Below are 15369 nucleotides of genomic sequence, written 5' to 3'. Positions count from 1 at the left end.
TGTCTAGACTGTAAAAAACATTGTTTGCTATTTCACTTCTGTTAGCATAAACATTACTAGATGAATGCTGTATGGATGATTTCACAACCATCCACCATCACATTAGGCTGCCTGCTATCTCACAGATTGATTGACAGGTACAAGTGGCTGTAGATGCCTTTGTGTTGGGCTATGAATTCACATTCCTCTCGTTATAAGGGATTGGGCACTTAAATGAAATAATTGTTGTTATAAGGCTTCAGGCTTCGTTTTGTTGAAGTAATATAAATTTAGTAACTTTTTTGTGATTTTTTTTCAATATAGGAAGAACTGTGAGAGACACTTCGAACATTATTTAATCTAATTTCTGTATGGGTCCTGACGTGTTCCCATGGTGGATATTAGATGAACTAGCATGGCAAATATAAGGGAAAAGGATGGTGGATGGAGAGACATGAGTTGACTCTGAGTTGGCATAGGGGCTATAAGGGACCATGGGGTTTGGGTGGAGAATCAGAGGTTGGCAATAGGGATATACAAAGCCATGAGTGTGGGATATAGGTTTACATCCAGGCTATAAAGAGTCATGGGGTTGACGAGAGCAGGGAATGAGTTGGCACAGATCGGCATGGTTGGGAATAGGGAGCGTGTGAGGGGAATGAGGCCTGTTTATTGTTTTAATCTTTATTTTTAAACTTCGGACACAGTGCCAGATCCCCAAGGGAGGAATCCCCACCCAGCCGGCCTCTGCACCTAGAACATAGAACATTACAGCGCAGTACAGGCCCTTCGGCCCTCGTTGTTGTGCCGACCTGTGAAACCACTCTAAAGTCCCTCTACACTATTCCCTTATCATCTATATGTTTATCCAATGACCATTTAAATGCCCTTAACGCTGGCGAGTCCACTACTGTTGCAGGCAGGGCATTCCATGCCCTTACTACTGTCTGAGTAAAGAAACTACCTCTGACATCTGTCCTATATCTATCTCCCCTCAATTTAAAGCTATGTCCCCTCGTGCTAGCCATCACCATCCGAGGAAAAAGGCTCTCACTGTCCACCCTATCTAATCCTCTGATCATCTTGTATGCCTCAATTAAGTTACCTCTTAACCTTCTTCTCTCTAACGAGTCCCTCAGCCTTTCCTCATAAGATCTTCCCTCCATATCAGGCAACATCCTGGTAAATCTCCTCTGCTATGTACATGGACACCGAGGTCTCTCTGCTCATCCCCACTGCCAAGAATCTTACCATTAGCCCAGTACTCTGTCTTCCTGTTACTCCTTCCAAAATGAATCCCCTCACACTTTTCTACATTAAACTCCATTTGCCACCTCTCAGCCCAGCTCTGCAGCTTATCTATGTCCCTCTGTTAACCTGCAACATCCTTCCACACTGTCCACAACTCCACCAACTTTAGTGTCATCTGCAAATTTACTCACCCATCCTTCTACGCCCTCCTCCAGGTCATTTATTAAAATGACAAACAGCAGTGGCCCCAAATCAGATCCTTGTGGTACACCACTAGTAACTGAACTTCAGGCTGAACATTTCCCATCAACCACCACCCTTTGCCTTCTTCCAGCGAGCCAATTTCTGATCCAAACTGTTAAATCACCCTGAATCCCATGCCTCCGTATTTTCTGCAATAGCCTACCGTGGGGAACCTTATCAAACGCTTTACTGAAAGCTATATACACCACATCAACTGCTTTATCCTCGTCCACCTGTTTGGTCACCTTCTCAAAGAACTCAATAAGGTTTGTGAGGCACGACCGAACCTTCACAAAACCGTGTTGACTATCCCTAGTCAAATGATTCCTTACTAGATGATTATAAATCCTATCTCTTATAAACCTTTCCAAGACTTTGCCCACAACAGAAGTAAGGCTCACTGGTCTATAGTTACTGGGGTTGTCTCTACTCCCCTTCTTGAACAAGGGGACAACATTTGCTATCCTCCAGTCTTCTGGCACTATTCCTGTAGACAATGTCGACATAAAGATCAAAGCCAAAGGCTCAGCAATCTCCTCCCTAGCTTCCCAGAGAATCCTAGGATTAAGGTTCCCAATCCCTTGCTGAATTAGTTTAAACCCTCCCGAAGAGCATTAGCAAATTTCCCCTCCCAGGATATTGATGCCCCTCTGGTCCAGGTGTAGACCATCCTTTTATAGAGGTCCCAGTATGAGCCCCAATTATCCAAGTATCTGAAACCCTCCCTCCTGCGCCATCCCTGTAGCCATGTGTTCCCTGCTCTCTCTCCCTATTCCTCGTCTCGCTAGCACGTGGCACGGGTAACAACCCAGGGATAATAACTCTGTTTGTTCTAGCTCTAAGTTTCCACTCTAGCTCCCTGAATTCCTGCCTTACATCCCTATCCCTTTTCCTACCTATGTCGTTGGTGCCTATGTGGACCACGACTTGGGGCTGCACCCCCTCCCCCTTAAGGATCCCGAAAACACGATCTGAGACATCACGGACCCTTGCACTTGGGAGGCAACACACCAACCGCGAGTCTCTCTCGTTCCCACAGAATCTCCTATCTATCCCCCTAACTATGGAGTCTCAAATGACTAATGCTCTACTCCTCTCCCCACCCCTTCCCTTATGAGCAACAGGGACAGACTCTGTGCCAGAAACCTGTACCCCATGGCTTACCCCTGGTAAGTCGTCCCCCCACCAGTATCCAAAACGGTATACTTGTTACTAAGGGGAACGACCACAGGGGATCCTTGTACTGACTGCTTCCTCCCAGCCCCTCTCACCGTCACCCATCTATCTTCATTCTTCGGAGTAACTACATCCCTGAAGCTTCTATCTATGACCACCTCTGCCTCCCGAATAATCCGAAGTTCATCCAACTCCAGCTCCAGTTCCCTAACACGGTTTCTGAGGAGCTGGAGATGGGTGCACTTGCCACAGGTGAAATCAGCAGGGACACTGACGGCATCCCTCACCTCAAACATTCTGCAGGAGGAACATTGCACTGCCTTCCCTGCCATCCCCTCTAGATAAAACAAGAAAAAGAAAGGAAGAGCTTACCTGATATTCACGCAACCCCTTAGGTTAGAGAAGGCGGAAGGGTGGGGGACACTACAAGTTTAGTGTCTCGGGTTTAGCAACCGCCCAACTTATATACAAGTACTACAGATCTTCCCAGAAATCCCCACAGCCGACAGTTCTTAAGTTCTTCTGGGCCACCACCCATTAGAACATTCCTTTTAGAAGACATTAAAAATGCAAACAGATCTATCCTGTGGAGTTAACACCTACTTATCCAGAAACCTACAGAAACTGTTGCACAAGTACCTCACGGACTCAGCGGCTACAACACAAAATTCTACAGAATGGGTATGAGGAAGAAACTATTCAATCACAAGGAGATGGAAGTGACTGAGATTCAATCCCCCCTTGTGTGTCAATGCTCACATCGTCAGAGACCATTTGTGTAGACAATATGAAAACAGATTATGGAAACGTGACAGAGACCAGCTGGTGAGAAGAAATATTTGTTAACACAGCATTTTATGAGCAGCCTCGGTGAAAAAGTTGGTCTGTCTGGGAGACATGAACACAGAGGGAAGAGATCCAGTTCAGCAAAGGAAGGACCCTGCCTGTAGTGCTTTAGCAGGGCTAGCCATTTCCTCACCAACATGAGGAGCCAAGCCAGATCTTCGCTACAAGGGCTCAGCTACACTCCACCCGGATCAAAATCAGAAACCTGCATTTGCATGTAGTAAGCCATGACCAAATACTGCCAGAAATTTTCAACTTCCATTTCTTCAGTGAATCAAAAGGGAATTGTCAGTCTGTGAATTTTCAGCTACCATCTTGCAAGACACACGAGTAATAGTGACTTTAAGTGCCATGCTACCTTTTTTACAGTCATCCTTATTTGTGTGTGCTTGTCTTGTGTGTGTGTGTGGGTGCTGTTGCGACTACATTCGAGTGTTAGAAAATAAACAGTTATTTTTCTATTTTACATCTTGATGTGGCGAGCCAAGCGATGGAAAAAGAGGGGAACCATCCTTCCATCTCTCCCGTCCATAACAATTACAACAAACCTTTCAAGAACTCCCCATGATGCAACTACAATCCACGTCATATAGCTGAAATGTTGAGAGTGATGATCTTGGCTGATTCATCAACAATGACCACTGCCAAATTATGAAAGGATCTCAACCCCACACACCCCAAACCCCTGTACCAGCAGGACTAATGGCCCAGGTCTTTCATTCAACCACAGAGCAGGTGCACCCTCCGCTGACTGCAATTTGAACTGCCCTCTTCCTATTTTATGCAAGAAACTTTGCACCCCCCAGTCCGACCTCCCAGTCCGACCTCCAGTTTGAATTCAGTGACAAACAAGAGTCTGGAGGCCAAACGGTGGGTGTAATTCCATTGAAGCCACATCTCCTGTTCCACCATAAATGCTGGAAATGCCCCTTAATGTCTGTGTTTAATCGAGACACTTAAGAGGGAATTGGATGATTATTTAGACAGAAACAACGTACAGAGGATGGGGAAAAGGCAGGAGAATGTCACTAAGTCATGATGCTCATATGGAAAGTCACGGATGGGCCGAATACCCTCCTTGCGTGCTGTTCCAATTCTGTGATGTGATATGGTACGGATGCTGCTATTTTTCTTCAGGTTAGGTTCAGGCACACTAGCTGAAAGACCTTTAATAAAAACCCATCATAAATTAGAGACTGCAATGTTTCATTAGGAAAATAGCATTATAACAAAGACATACACAAGTGTATTATTCTGCTAGTAAGCTTCAGCAGTGCCCCTTTAAGGGCACAAGGTCTATTGAATGAAATATTCAAGTCACTCACTGGTCAATTCCACTCAGGCACATCCTAAGGTCATTGAAAGGGTATTATTTCTTCATAGACTAACAGGTGGCAGTAAATTCCTGGCTTCGCCCAAATGTCAGAGGAATCAGTGTGAATAAAATAGATTATTCTGCATCTGTTCCTGATTGAAGTGTGACATCCGAAGTATGACATTTGGATTGTGATAGGTTCAAATCCAGAGGCAAGAGTGTACATTGCATGTCATTGCTCAAGAGTCAATCAGAAAACACATTATTATAGAAGGATAAAAGCTTTTCAACATATAACGCATAATACATTACTTGGCAAAGAACGAGCTCTGTTCCTTGAAGGCCACACGATCTAATTGTTACTACTTCTTGCAGAACCTCAATTTAATTTGAGTTTGAAGACTAGCTGAGGTGTGGGGCTGTGCTGGAGGGACGTGGGAGGAAGTGTTGAGGTGTCAGGGATGCAAGGTCTCATGGGGTGTGTGAAACAGGATTGTTTACAGGAGATTTTGCCCACACCCCTTCCCCTATCTCCCAGAACCACAATAGGGTTTTGCTTGTCCTCATTTCCCACCCAACAACCTCTGCATTCAAAGGATCACCCTCTGCCGTTTCCATCAACTCCAGCATATTGCCACCACCAAACACATCTTAATCTCACCTTCCCTGTCAGCATTCCATGGGGACCATTCTCTCCATGGCACCCTGATCCACTCTTATATCACCCCAACTCCTCACCTCCTTCCCACAGCACATCCTCGTGCAATCACAGAAGGTGTAACACCTGCCCCTTTATCTCCTCCCTCTTCACCGACCAAACCCCCAGACACTCCTTTCAGGTTAATCAGTGTTTCACTTGCATTTCCTTCAATTCGCTCGACTGTATTCGCTGCTCCCATTGTGGTCTCCTCTCCATTCGGCAGACTCGGCGATCACTTTGCGGTGCACCTTCGCTCAGTCTGCAGGTATGACTCAAGCCTTCCAGTCGCTTGCCATCTTGCTTTCTTGTCCACATGCCCGTTCTTGTCCTGCCGCAATGTTCCAGTGAAGCCCAACGCAAATTGGAGGAACAGCACCTCATCTTCTGAATAGACAGTTCACAGCCCTCTGGAATTAACACCGAGTCCAACAATTTCAGTCCATGAACTCTGTCTGCCATTTTGATGATTTTCCCAACCCCCTCCCCAACAGAGCTAGTCCGTAACTTGCTCTCATGTTTTGCTTTCACAGAGCGCTGACCCTTGTCCCGCTATTAACATATTCTGCTATCTGACCTTTATGCCACTATTACATAGAAACATAGAAAATAGAAGCAGGAGGAGGCCATTTGGCCCTTCGAGCATGCTCCGCCACTCATTATGATCATAGAATTTACAGTGCAGAAGGAGGCCATTCAGCCCATCGAGTCTGCACTGGCCCTTCGAAAGAGCACCCAACTCAAGCCCATGTCTCCACCCTATCCCCGCAACCCAGTAACCCCACTTAACCTTTTTTTTTGGACACAAAGGGCAATTTAGCACGGTCAATCATGGTTGATAATCAAGTTCATTACCCTGATCCAGTCTTCCCCCAATATCCCTTGATCCCTTTAGCCCCAAGAGCGATATCTACTTCCTTCTTGAAATGACACAACTATTAGCACCTACCTGTTACAACCTCAAAAAGCCTTAAAAGCCAATGTTCGTGGCTCAATTTTCTCAGTGGATAGAGTGGGGGCTCAAATCTTGAGATTTGATTAGGGTTTGCAGTGTGGGTGTTGGGAAGAATGGACTCAGCTTGGAGGCGGGAAGCTTTCCGTTCGGAGGAGTGTGGCACTAAGACCAACTTGCAGATGACAAGCGAAGCGGGTCAGAATTACGCGAAAAACTAGCACATCCACCTTGGAAACTGCCCTTGTGGGACAAAATCAGGGGCAAGTAATATTAAAAGGTCAGTTCAATCATATTTCCAGTGACAGAAAAAGCACAACAGCAACAAGTGTGAAAGGAGAGTGTTAACCTGCACATGCTGGCGTGTATTCCATACAGGGGGATCGGCAAATTTAAAAAAAATGTCCAACCAATTGCTGAGCTATACTTCAGTGAGTTTTCGCAAGGAACTATTTCACTGCCATATCTGACCTGGCCGTGCACGCCGCTGACAATGGGGTGGACCAAGTAGGAAGTGTTTCTTTCCTCCACTGTTCAACTTGTTGAAAGCAAAACTGAACCGAGAATACAAATTTGCGAAAATAAAAGGGACAGCAAACCAAAATAGAAGAATGGATCAAGGAAATTTAGGTTTAATTCCACATTTTCAGGGAGAACGTGTTTGTACCGTTTTGCATTTTTTTCTTTCTTGTGCCATTTGTTGGGACTGGTAGTGCTCCCTAACACATTGCAATATTTTTCTCAGGTACACAGCCAGGCGGAGAAATAAGAGAAGCAGTCTCAAAACTATTTTTTTGGGGTGCATTGGCTGCTCTTTAACTTAAAAACTGCTTTTATTTGACAGTTGTAGATCCTTTTGTTATTTAAATTTTGCACAGCTGTTTGCTTGAACAAACACTGCAAATTCCACTAAACTTCAGCCTGAAACTTCGCCAAGAAAGCAACTCAATCCCAAGACTGTTCCTGAAACATTGGGTTAAGAAACGCAGACACAGAAAACATGCTAGATAATTTTGACAGCTTTTACAAGTAGCTTGATAAATTCTATTAGGGATTAAGATAATTCGGCGGGTACTGTTGTCCATTAATAAAATAATTCCCTTCACTGCATCTTCCACTTTCACTCGTCCATGGACACAGTGCAGGCAGCAACAACTGTTTAACTGGATTAAATAATCAAGAATATTTTAATAATTCATACTGCATATTCAATGCCAAGAAGATCCAGAATATGCTTAATTCTGCTAGGACAGTGGCGATGATAGTAATTATCCCAGAGACCTGTGTCAGAAATTCTTCAACTTTATTGACTCTGCAGATAATTATGGAACACGGCTAAACAGAAATGACTCACTTGGCAGAATTCCCCGGATATTCTTGGACGGATACTTTTTCAGGATTTGTAAAATGGATTTTAATGAAGGAACTTCTGACATTCTAACCAAGTGATTCAATTACTTGCTATTCAAATGCTGTTATTCTTTAGAATGCAATCATGTAGTTGCATTTGGCCCTTTGAACGTTGATGTTACAACGGAAATAAATATCTCAATCTGCGCAAGAATCCATTTTAAGGGAATATTTAAATTTTTACAGATTATATTTGATTGGTAAAACTAAATTTGCCTGATTATATTTATGTCTGAGCAAGCAATGTCATTTTTTAAAAATTCATTCATGTGATGTAAGTGTTGCTACCAAAGCCAGAATGTGTTGTTCAATTACTCTTGTGGAGGCTGGGGTGAGCTGCCTTCTTAAATTATTGCAGTACATCTGCAATGTTCAAAGTAAGGTTTTTTTCTAATGCACAGCATTACAGTTTTTCAATTTCACTCCGTATGGGGAAGGGGTGATCCAAGAATGGTAGAATTAAAATGAATAGGGAGGTAGTCCTTTTTCTTCTTAGGCAGCTCGTGGGATGGAGCGTGGCTAGCTTCCATTCCGGTTCAATGGGTTCTGAGATGGCCGATGCACAATCAGCAGACTCTGTCACATGCAGGTTAGGTGGTGCTTGACGGATCGGTTAGACAAATTGTTTGGAGGTTTGTGGCGTCTCTCCAATGCTCAGCTTTGCCTCTGCATGTTCCCGATGGAGTTTCTTGATGTATTTGGTGCGGTTCAGATAAGACTTCTCCAGTTTGGTCAGTCAGGGACTCCCACAAGTTTATGGGGACACTTGATCTCCTCAGAGTCGCCTGGCGGTCATGCTTAAATTACTAACAGATATATATTGTGACAAGCATTGAGATTTGGGACCTGGGAGCTTACCTACACTCTCAAGATAAAAGTATTTAATGTTAAAAAAAACCCAAGCAGATGGCAAACATAAACTATTTTTAAAATGTACACATTACAGAAGATTTTTAAAAAAACAAGGAAAAGCAATCTGTGGCTGCAAGTTACATCTTAACTTCGTAACAGAATTCTAGTACAACTAATTGACATTTTTTTGAAAACATCTGGGTACAAAAACATGAGTGTTAAAATAGTTGGCAACTTATTTTGGACACTCGGTAAAATGGCCTTTGGTTGTTTCAGGATCTCACAGGAAAGAGTCAGGAAAGAGAATAAAAAATGTATTGCCAAGGATGCAGCCAAGTGCCAATGGCATCAGCTTTTAATTAGGAGTGTTTTGCCGAAAACCTATCCAAGATGTGCTAAGATTCTGAAACTACACAGTCATATGTTCAGACGTTTTATTCAGTGTCAGTCAGTTGCATTATTTATTATCCACTATGATGTACTCTGAAATATTTAACTCATCAAATTATATATATATGCCTGTTATATGTCTTTGAAGTTTACTGTGCAATTAACTTGAAAATATCGATCGCAAAAATCACAAAAGAAGCATTGAAGAAAAAGACAAATCTGCTCTATAAAATGTGAATCGGAAGGAAACCGATGCCCCAATTAAATTATCGGCTCATATTTGGTCTTTTAAAAAGAAATAGAAGTCCAAATGTAAAATGAAAGATTTTTTTCAAGTGCTCAGATACGCTATGAAAAGAATATTCATTCTTCACACCAATGCTAAAGTTGCAGTCTAACTCAGGAGATATGAATTTGGAGGGAGTACGACTTCAGTCCCGAGGGAAGAAAATGCCACACTACACAATATCATTCACAAAATTATTGAGGCTCCTGCTTGTAATAACCTGCATGGAACACATGGGGCAGGGTTGATTGTTTTCCCTGTCTGGCTCGAGTAGTATTAGCTCCCCCGCTATCTACAGGACTGATGCCGTGTTGTATGTAAGGTTGGCCAGATAGGAACCGAACGACAGAGAGAGAGGACCCAGTGAGGTCCCACCAGGCCCCTTTGTTAACAGTACATATTATAAATAAATGTCTTCTTAGTGTTACTCGTCTGACTCCATTAGCCTTTATTAAACTGCTCACTTCGTAAATGTACATACGGCTTATATAAAGTGCGCAAACTCTCCCACCAATGATTTTGGTCCATGCTAGCACACATTTTCCTCGGTCCAACAATTCCAACTGCAGCCAACCAGTCCAAACAAGGGCATGACCTAACAGGAAAAAGAGAGTCCCATTTTGGGCATGTTTAGCCAGGTGTTTCTCAGCACCTGCAGCACTGAGAACGACCCCATTATCAAACAGGACTCTGTTTTTCTTTCTGGCCTCGGCAAAGAAGATCCTGCTGAGGCTGCACTTGCCTTCATGCCTGCTGATCTCGTCAGTACGGGAAGAGATCAGGGCCCATTTTTAAATGCTGTCCCGATCCCTCAACCCTCCACTATAGCCTCCAGACCCAACCAACACCTCAACTTATTTGTTAGGAGGTCTTCGAGCCCCCCTCACCCCACCTCATAAGGGCAACCTGCCACCTGGAAACCTTGGCATGCCAGTCTGCCAACCTGGCAGTGCCCCTGCTGACCTGGCAGTGCCAAGGTGCCAGGGTATCATCCTGCCCAGAGCCTGACCACCCAGAAGCCTCTGATAGGCTGGGAGACCCCCCCCCCTTTCAGGTGACAATACACCTGGTCCACGTTTGTGTGGACCAGTGCTACAAGGTGCCACGGCGTTCGATTCAGGGCCTTGGGAGAGTCCGCCGCTGAAATATTTAAGTGAGACTAACTGCTCACATAAATCTGCAAATCTTGATCCCGCCCAGATTGCGGCGTCTCACAAGATATAATTAGATCTTAATGTGTCCTGAGCGTTGCAAATCTTGCAAGAGGCCTCTCGCAAGGTTTGACAGCATCGTCGCATCCCGAATCGGGTGCGACTAGGCCATACGATCACGCTTAAGGTTAATTCGAGATTGGTGGCAGCAGCTATAAATGCATCTTAAGTTGAACTGCCTCTCTTTGTGTGATGTGTCCCAGAAATCAGTATATAATTTGCTGGCTTGAGAAAGAGAGGCAAGGGAAATAAAAGAAAGTCAAGAAAAGTACATTTATGATAAAAGGCCTAAATATTTATTGTTTGAGTCTTATTTCTAAATTAAGTTCCTTTCAGTATTAAGAATACACAGCGGAAGGAACCCACATTTTTTTCAGTTTATCTCCTTGTCAAACAATAGAGGCTTATCAATGTATCAAGTAATTTAATGGTGCCATTTATCATTTATTCCCATTTACTTGAGAATGCACTCTACTTCCTAAGAGTTTATCACACTGCACGGCAATGTTATATATGGCAAACAGGAAACTAGCCATCATTTTCACTTTTACTCTTCCCTCCTGGAAACAGTAATTGCTATTCCAATTACGTTACACATGTACTGTTTGCCCTAGGGTTCCTTGCCCAGGATTGAACCCCAGAACATCTTGGTCGCTGTGGCTCAGCAATTCACTGGGAAGGTCACGGAGCCATCAGGGGGCCCACAGTAATTTTACCGGTTGAGTAAAACATAACACTGAGGTTTTCTGCTGTAACTGAATTTGCAGAAGACTGATGGCAGTGTACTGGCACTCCTTGTGGCCTCTCCTTTCTTTACCCAGCCCATTCCTACCCCTTCCCCATACTCGTGCCCTTCATTTACATTGCTACAATAGCAGAATTGAGAAGTTCACATTCTAATGGGTCCATTAAGGTGTCAGGATAATGCCATCGTTGACACTACCGAGTGCAGCCATTTGAGGGAAACAGATTCCCAAGGTAGCCAGCCGCATTAAAATTCTGTAACCGCCAGACATAAAATGTGCAGAATAGTTTTGCAATGAAGTCTCCTGAACTAGCTGATGAAGAGGAGGTAATCTCAGGCAGACTGGACTTCAATAGTGTCCACACTATAACTGGAGCCACGTCTTAAAAATTGCCACACCGTCTACTGGACCATCCAGAAACCTCATTGGAAACTAAATGTTTAATGTTTTTCATGATAGATGGGAAGAGATTGTACCAAGTCTATTGTGCATTCAGCAATCCAATATAATGTATTATTCGTACAGCTGCAGGCCGATAGCAAAACTGTATTGATTATGGATGGAGAGCCACAGAGTAGAGAACAGTTTAACTTGCATCTGCCAACCTGTGCTGGGAGATATCGTACTGGAAGCACAGACATATGTTGCGGGCCAAGGCTTAGAAACTCCAAAGTGTATTATGAAGCTCACCTGACCTATAACTTTTATGTTAATTTGGCTAGGACGAGCACAAGAGCCTTCACTTCAGGTGGGATTCAACAGACTTCCTAGGCGCTTTTATCAAAACAAAGTTTATTAGAAGAATGTAGTTAACATATGTAAAACAAGAGTTTGGTATCAATTACAAACATGAAGAAAACACAACAGCGACAGTAATCTTTGTATATACCTCTTAATGAATCACCCTTGGTAGCTGTTCCAATTCAATACAAAATCCAATAAACCAAAACCCCTTTCGAGGACATGGCCCAGCACACCGTAATCTCACTTGAATGGGACTGGTCCTTTCCCTGAGATTCTGATCCAGTTTCAACCAGCAGATTCAAAACTCCTTCCGGAAAGCAACTCTATCTTTAAAGTTACCAAGGCAGTTTGCCACACACAATGTGCTTTCAGTTCTCTGGAACAGCTTTAAAATGAAAACAGGGAGCCACTGCTTCTCTTCTGCAGTCCAAAGCAACAAACAGAAACTGAAACCCAAACATTAAAAACCCCTCTCACCTGACAGCCACAGCCCAGCTCCACCCACAAATGACATCACTGAAGCTGTGCTACAAGTCATGTGGGAAGACCAAACCTTTCTTAAAGGGGCACTCACAAGACACCCAATGCAACATTCTTAATCTGCAAATATATCGGTCATGGATAAATGTTAAACATTGTCAGCACAAAATTATAAAATTCATACTTCAAACATTAAATCTGCGCACCTCAGCCAGCCGGGTTGGCCAAGCACCTTTCAAACCAGAACACTCCCTGACCAAACACTTAAATGCCAAGCAACTAGAGCCTGCACTCACAGTTTAAAGAAATTGCATTTGTATCTTTAAAGGGATATAATGACCTCAACTTAAGTATGCATTAAAATGACAGAATACACTCATCCTGAGAAAACAGCACAAGATCCACTTTAGTGTGGGCAATGTCACATTTGAGCTGAGAGAATTGCAGTAAAGTTAATCAAACGGAAGGTTATGTGCTGGTCATCTGTTAATGGTCGTCAAAAGTTCTCTTTTAAAATGTTTTGTGAGCTTTAACAGTTGCATTTTATCCACAGCAGATTTGGGAAAATTCTCAGCTGCAAGTTCTTTATAACGGTTATGCAGCTGTCTCACTTGGTTTATGCAGCCCCGATTGCATGAGAGCAAATGCCTCCCTGACATCCGTAAACCTCTTACCCACAATTTCCTGGTAATCAGTGGAAATAATAGATTTGTCCATCTGATTTACCATTAAAGTAGATGGAGAAGAATTTGACAAATAAAAACGTTGCCACTTATTTCTGGGATATTAACTATTTCATGCATTTTAATGGATTATTTTACTTACTCTTCTACAGAATCATTTTTTTCCCCAATATCCATAATTACTTGGGAAATACTTTACATGTTTCGGGATCAATACCTTAACATAAGTTTGTAAAGGGAAATTGCAGACGGTCTAAATCATACAAATACAAAACAAAATCTAACTTGAATCAAAAAAAATCACTTTGAACATTCAGGAGACCTTACCAGAGTAAATAAATGGTCTCTCTTGAGATCAGTGAAACTCACATTAACGGCAGCAGCATGTAGCCAGACCCTTGTTGAAAGGACAAATTACACAATCACTGGGCCACCCCAAATATTGCCAAGGCTGAAAAACACAGACACTAATATTCTTGAACTACTGCTGCCTCCAGCAACTTAAATATATACTCTACATGACTTGTATTTTCATTCATTAGTGTTGCACAATAATTACAGCAGGCTCACTTCTCAATATCCTAAACACTTAGATTAAACGTATCTAATGGGTGTAGAAAGGGCATGTTATGAAATGCTTTCATTCCTCTGAAAGCATCACTACTTTCTTTTCCTAATTGGCCAGCAATTCAAAAAGAAATTAGGACTAAAATGTTTTTGGCATTCTCTGCCTGAGTGCTTTGGAAGAACTTGAAGCTGACAAGATTCCCTCATAGAAGCTGTACAATTCCTCGCTCAAAACCTTGCACCTCTGTTGTGCACTTTGTATATTCATTCAAGGGATGTTGGCTTCACTGACCAGGCCAGTGTTCAATGCCTATCCCCAATTGCCTTTGAGAAGGTGGAGGTGAGCTGCCTTCTTGCGCTACAGTCCCTGAGTTGTAGGTACACCCACAGTGCTGTTAGGGAGGGTATTCCAGGATTTTGACCCAGCAGTAGTGAAGGAACAGTGATATATTTTCAAGTCAGGATGGTGAGTGACTTGGATGGGAGCCTCCAGGTGGTGCTGTCCACCTGGTATCTGCTGCCCTTGTCCTTCTAGATGGTAGTGGCCATGGGTTTCGAAGGTACTGCCTAAGGAGGCTGGTTGCGCTTCTGAAGTGCATCTTGTAGATGGTACACACTGCCGCCACTGTTCGTCGGTGGTGGAGGGATTGAAGGTTTGTGGTTGGGATAGCAATACAGCAGGCTGCTTTGTCCTGAAAGGTGTCGAGCTTCTTGAATGTTGTTGGAGCTGCACTCATCAAGGCAAGTGGAGAACATTCCATCACACTCCTGAACTTCTGTCTTGTAGATGGTGGACAGGCTCTGGGGAGTCTGGAGGCAAGTTACTTGCCACAAGATTCCGAGCCTTTGACCTGATCTTGTAGCCACAGTATTTATATTGCTAGTCCAGATCATTTTCTGGTCAGTACTAATCCCCAGAGTATTGATAGTGGGCGTTTCAGTGATGGTAATGCCACTGAATGTCATTGGGTGATGGCTAGATCCTCTCTTGTTGGAGATGGCTTTGCCTGGCACTTGCGTGGCATGAATGTTACTTGCTACTTGTCAGCCCAACGCTGGATATTATCCATGTCTTGATGCATTTGGACATGGATTGCTCCAGTATCTGAGGATTTGTGAATGTTGCTGAACATTGTCCTATCATCAGTAAATATCCCTACTTATGTCCATTTGATGGAAGGAAGCTCATTGATGAAGCAGCTGAAGATGGCTGTGCCTAGAACACTATCTGAAGGAACTGCTTCATGATGTCCTGAGACTGAGCTGATTGATGTTCAACAACTACAGACAACCTATTTGTGCCATATATGACTCCAAACAGCAAAGAGTTTCCCATTGACTCCAGTTTCTCCACACTCCATGATGCCACACTCGGTAAATTGCTGCCTTCATGTCAAGGCCAGCCACTCTCACCTCATCTGAATTTCAGCTCTGTTGTCCATGTTTCTCATTGAACACACCCCTCACCACTGTGAAAACCCCCGTAGCAGGGTGTGGCATCAGCAGGACCATAAGATCCTGCCAATATGAGCAGCCAGAAA

At 43.4% G+C, this 15369-nt stretch overlaps 1 protein-coding gene across 3 annotated transcripts in view; it reads right to left on the bottom strand.

Moving 5' to 3' along the window:
* The window catches only part of adamtsl3 (ADAMTS-like 3), a 747154-nt gene that overhangs the window by 585195 nt on the left and 146590 nt on the right, over positions 1-15369 (bottom strand). The gene's annotated exons all lie outside the window — the stretch shown is intronic.

The sequence above is a fragment of the Scyliorhinus canicula genome, chromosome 12 (genome assembly GCF_902713615.1).
Source record: "Scyliorhinus canicula chromosome 12, sScyCan1.1, whole genome shotgun sequence".
Taxonomy (NCBI): Eukaryota; Metazoa; Chordata; class Chondrichthyes; order Carcharhiniformes; family Scyliorhinidae; genus Scyliorhinus; species Scyliorhinus canicula.
Note: the sequence above shows the minus strand (reverse complement) of the source record. Positions and strands in the feature narration are given on the sequence as shown.